The sequence below is a fragment of the Ctenocephalides felis genome, unplaced genomic scaffold (genome assembly GCF_003426905.1).
Source record: "Ctenocephalides felis isolate EL2017-DRISC unplaced genomic scaffold, ASM342690v1 CF-g0.4_SCAFFOLD_02541, whole genome shotgun sequence".
Classification (NCBI taxonomy): domain Eukaryota; kingdom Metazoa; phylum Arthropoda; class Insecta; order Siphonaptera; family Pulicidae; genus Ctenocephalides; species Ctenocephalides felis.
The window spans coordinates 302,064-307,908 of record NW_020538695.1 but is presented as its reverse complement, the minus strand read 5'-3'; the positions used below and the strand labels follow the sequence as shown (position 1 = coordinate 307,908).

Here is a 5,845-nt window from a genome sequence, read left to right as displayed (position 1 = left end):
ATACGTTCTTTACTCTGGCATATCTTTATCGATACTGCAATAATACAAAGATATAAGAATATAATATAAAAAATTCTTAGTAATTTGAAATGCTCTAGCTTTGTTACTTAATTTTATTTTAAAAAATGCATCAGTTTGTGTTTAAGCTGCTTCCAGTATAGTTACTTCAAGAATTTGTAATATATCAGAAAATATAATGTTTCGGTAATTACTATCATAGATTTCACAGTTATTTTATTTTAGTTGTTTGCTTTTTTGTGTTCTGTGTGAAATCTGTATTTTGATTTTTTTTTATTCAAATCCATTGTTATTTTAATGAGAGCTTTGGTGGTTTAGTGTGTATTTTAGTAATTTCATAACTATAAACTTAATAGAAACAATAATGCCGAAAAATTGCAAAATCTGCAATAAACAAGTGTTTAGAAATCGTAGTCAAAAAAAAAAAACATTGTAAGCGAGGATGATGCACAATTGTACAGTAGTTCTACAGGGAAAACAGTTGTTATTGGTGACATTTTGTGTGCTGTGTGTAGACTAATTCCTTATAGAAACTCTAGGGGCGTATGCAATATTATTAATTTATCGGATAGTACAAGTGATAACAGCTGATACATATGTTGAACTTTGCCTTAATCGAATTGCATCGACTCATCGACACTGTTCAATTTGTAATAACAAAATTAGCCTCATTACAATACCTATTAAATATGTATTTCTATCGTTATAAAATAATATACAGTAACAATATAAAATATAAAATATAAAAAGCAAATAAAGTATTAGGTATTGTTCGCGCCAATCAAAGCATGCGGCTATATTGATAAAAAAAACAAAAAATCATCTATCGAAAAATATACAAATCAATCAATCAGTCAAAACGTAATCAAAAACTGTATTAAAATTATTGTAAATATACGTATAACTTGTTATTAATATAAAATAAATATAAACAGTTATAATCAAAGTATTTACAATTGGTCCTTCATAAGGCAAGCAATCATCATCCTAAATTTTTCATCGGTCCTTACGAGCTGGATTCAAATCAATCCTAAAATTTTTCATTGGTCCATACGAGTCGGATGTGACGTCCAGCAATCGAAGGAGAAATCAAGCATAAAACAAGTAAATCAAGATTAAACAAAGAGGAAGTTCAAAATCAAGATAAGAAGTTCAAATTTGGAGCTACAGCTACAAGCACAAGCAAAGCAAGAAACCAGGTTATTCAATTACATTTCCTTCTTATCAATCTTTCCTGATTTAATTAATAAAGTTTAGTACGATCTGTGACAAGATGGAATCGTTAATAACTTTAAAATCACTCAAAACAAAGCAACTAGAAATTAAATCGCAATTAGCATATTGCGAAAAGATTTGCAATCAATGGTCACACATGCCTGTGTGTGAATTGAATATTTCTGAAATAAGCCGTTTTAAAGAATATGTAAGACCTATTTTGGACTTATTTGAAGATACAGTTATCAAAATAGCAACTTTACTTGATGATGAAGAAGAAATTGATAATTTATTTGATAACGAATTAGAAGAGTTTTTTGATAAATACCAAAAATGCTTGACAACATTATCAAAGCTTAGGCTAGCAGCCTTGAATAAATCAGATACTAGTTCGGAACTCAATTTAAATTATACCAAAACAACAAATAATGCAGGTAACATAAAACAGCCTCAATTTTATTTACCTCAATTAAACATTTCTAAATCAATTTCGGTTTCAAATCATGAATCTAACTTTAAAGCTCAAGTAGATACATCTTCAGAAATACGCAAACCATACGACGATAAACAATACTTTACTGAAACGGAAAAACAACGCGAAGAGCATTCTATTACTAATACAACTAAGGCTATTGACGGAAGTTTTGGTACTATAATTCAATTTGCAAAAAATATCAAAGACATAGAATATAGTAGACAAGTAACATTAAAATGTCATATTTCATTTGCAAACATAAACCAATTCACCGAATATGATAACTTCATAAACGCAAGCATACCTAAAATAAGTTTATATTCACCTCATCCAGACGTGTTAAAGTCAATCCATTTAACAACTAATTTTCGCGTAATTTTAGAAGCACCTTGTAAATCCGATACAAGTCTGCTGTTAACTGAGCTACAACTTGTTAGACCGAATATCCGAAACGAAATCTGTTTCATTATACCGAATGTTAAAATTCATACTTCAATACTAACGGTCGATATAAAGAGAGTGATCGAACAAGTTTTAGTTCAGATAAACGACAAAAAGATTCATCAAACAATTCGGAGAAAACTTTCCAATAACAAAATATTCGAAATCCCCAGAAATTATTTTAACGTTCATAGTTCATTCACTACAGCTGATACAATAATGAAATTTTTTATTAACAACAATCGCACTAACATTTTAACGCAAGCTAAACTCAATCTTTATGAATTGAAGTCTAATCATTCAAAACTTTTCTTTCCAACTCCAAATCGTCTAAGAACGAAATTACATATCTATACATATAGCGCGCGAATGAATGTGTTTTTCACTTCAAATTCTAGCTATAAAATAAAATTGATAGTGGAAAAATCTAGAATAGCCCTATCAAAATACATCGCACTCTTATACCCAGGGCCGACTTTAACACTACCAGCGCCCTGGGCGAGATTTCTACGGCGCCCTTCACCTGCAATTCAAACCCATTTGGAAAAAAGAAAAACATCTAATGAAATAACCGTTTATTAAAAAAAAAAAAAAATATTATAAAAGATAACCATTAATAGAACCAACTAATAGAATTTTTTTTTTCTGGCCTTTCTATCAGCAAACTCTTTTATAAGGTTGTCGAAGTCGATGTTTTCAGCAATTTCGTTCTCAATTGACACAGTTGCTAAGTTTGTCAATCTAGATTGCGAAATCGCTGATCGAAGATAGGTTTTTATTAGCTTCAGCTTTGAAAAGCTCCCCACTAGCAACCGTTACAGGTATAGTTAATAAAATTCGCAATGATATCCATACATTTGGATACAGTTTTTGTAAGTTGAAATCGTTGATAAAATTTATAACAAAAATGGGAGTAACCACATTTTTATCAGGTGGGATGCCAGACTTATAAGTTCATCACATAACATACAACCATCTATGTCTGATTTAGAGTCTACAGTTAATTTTAATTGGAGATCACTACAGAGCTTGAGAAGGTCGCGTTTTTCTGGAATCTGTTTAATATTGTACAAAAAAGACCAATATTCCGAGTACTCATTTAACTGTTCGAACCTTTCATTGATTGAAATTAATGTTGTCCAAAAGACAGTTGAAAAATTCAACCTCAAATTTTTTTTCTGGAGAAGTTATAGGGTCATCGCGTGCAATTTCACCAGCTTGACGCTCAATTTCTAGTTCTTCAGCCAACTCCTTCGCAGTTAAAATAGCGCTTTTAAAGCCCGTATTTCTGTAGTCTTCCAAAAAATTGCCGCATTTTTTCAACATTTGTGTACATTTACCAAGATCCATATCTTTTGACTGTGGAGATTTACTTACAACATTTATTTGATGAAGTATGTCATACCAAACAACCAATGAAACTATGAAGCTGAAATCTTTTAGTTGTTCGGCTAGAGTAGTAGCTTCATGAGACATTTGAACATCAGTTTTCTGAGTTTCAAGAGCCAAAGTAATCAAAGCATCATGGATAGTACTAATTTGATAACGGACTACTGTAACACTACTTATTCTTGCTTCCCAACGAGTGTCACTGTGCTTTTTTATAGTATATAGTCCCAAGTGATCGGTTAGAATTTTCCATCGATGAACAGAAGCTGAGTGGTCTGAAATATCACCCTTCATAGCTAATCGCAAGTGCTCCTGCATGACTAGATGAAATTTGGCTAGTATTTGTACAAAGCCTAAGAACTTTCCGTTATTTGGCGTATATAGTTTGTCAGAAGTGCCTCTGAACGTCATATTGTTTTCGGCTAAATAAAGTGTGATATGCATCAATCTAGACAAAACATTATTCCATCGTTTTTTCTATTTTTAATCGTAGTTCAGCTTCAATCCATGAAAAAGTAAAACTTCTTATGAAAAGTGCTATTTTCATGATTTTTTAATATTTCAGACAAGTATTTCCAGTTGTTATACCCTTGAGATACTAAGTTCGACGTTGAGCTACTATCAAATAGTCTACAACAAAAACAATAAACTCGATCCTTAGAAACGGAGTAAATTAACCAACGGCGCTGAATTGTTTCATTGTTTGTAAGAATTTTTGTGAAATGAGAATTAGAGAAATGTCGGCCTGCATCATTCTTCGGATAATTATCAATGCGAGTTTGCACTGGGCCACTAGTAATTATGTGATCAATGATTTTGCCATTTCGAGTGACTGGCCAAGTGGCCAAGTTCGCTATCCCATGCGAATGAGCTGAGTTTGTTACGCTTCGCTACAATAACGCTAGCTTTTTTTTTACCAAAACGTTAAAAGGACAATGTGTTTTGACAATAGACAAAAAAAACGCTTAATTTAGGGAATTTACGAGACGACTAAGCAGACCTCGAACTATGAGCATCAGCCGGGGGGCGCCTGCAGCGCCCTTTTTTGCCGGCGCCCAGGGCGGTCGCCCACCTCGCCCTACCCTAAAGCCGGCACTGCTTATACCTCAAACTAAGTGAGGCACAATTATTAAAAATTCTTGCGCGAAAAATGAAACGGGCATTAAGTATCGCGTTTGATAAAAAATTATATTGGAGCGATCTTATTGTCACTCTAATATGATTGAAATCTCTATTTTTATAAATATAAATTCGCTTTTGCGAATATATTTTATTTATTCAAAACAGAAATGTATGCAAACTACTGGTTACATACAATTTATTAAAATCATTGTAGCATACTAAAGCATTGCAACGCGCCAAGGTCCATCTTAGCTTCTAACTAAAGACTGCATCGCACGATTAACAATTTTGCAATTTTTGCGATTGAAATATGAATCTGAATTGCAAGTTTAGCATGTACTCATTAAACTGGTACGTATTATGAATCTCAACTTTGTTCAAATACTAAAATGACAAAGAACAGAACACCACAGAGTTTATTAATGATTAACAAAATGAATAAATCTCTTAAGTGGGGCGATACATGTAACAAGAAAAAAAAAATCGATTTTTTTTTTTTATAAATCGTTACAATAACATCTCAAAAATATGCCTGTAAATATTCAAAACAAAATTATCATTATTTATACAATAAAAACTCATTTAAGTGCCACGCCTCAACTCGACGCTTGAGTGCTATTGTACTCTTATCTGTTTCTGTGTCAAAACTTTAAACGCGTTTTTCTCAAAACGACATTTTTGAAATTTGCGGGCGGGATAACTCAAAAAGTTCTCAACCGATTCCAATGAAATTTTGCACACATCTACTTTACAGTAATAGCTTCTAGTTAAACCTCAAACATTCCAAAAAAAATTTCAAAAATTAACCCTTTTACCAAAAAAACCATTGAAAAAAAAGTGAAAAATCGAACTTTTTTTTCTAAGGTGTGCCAATTTACGATTTTGTGACTTTTTTAATTTTTTTTGGTTTAACTAGAAGATATATGTTTTATGAACACGTATAAACTAATTTTTTTAAATTCAGATCACCGTACGAAAAGTGAGAACGCCCGCAAATTGATGGCGTTTTCCGAGAGGGTCTTGGCAGATTTATTTTTACGGCAGCCATTTAAAAAAAAAAAATTAAAAAAAAATTTTTTTGTGTATTTTAATATATAATAAATAACCCTAAAAAAGTTCAAAAAGATTCAATCATTCCTTCCCAATTTAAAAAGTCCTCAAAAAATGGTAAAAATTAAGGCGATT

General features: G+C 31.8%; 1 pseudogene; it reads right to left on the bottom strand.

Annotated features, from left to right (window-relative positions):
- Positions 1-2,775: 2,775 nt before the first annotated feature.
- LOC113381067 lies at positions 2,776-3,949 on the bottom strand (annotated as a pseudogene).
- Positions 3,950-5,845: the final 1,896 nt, after the last annotated feature.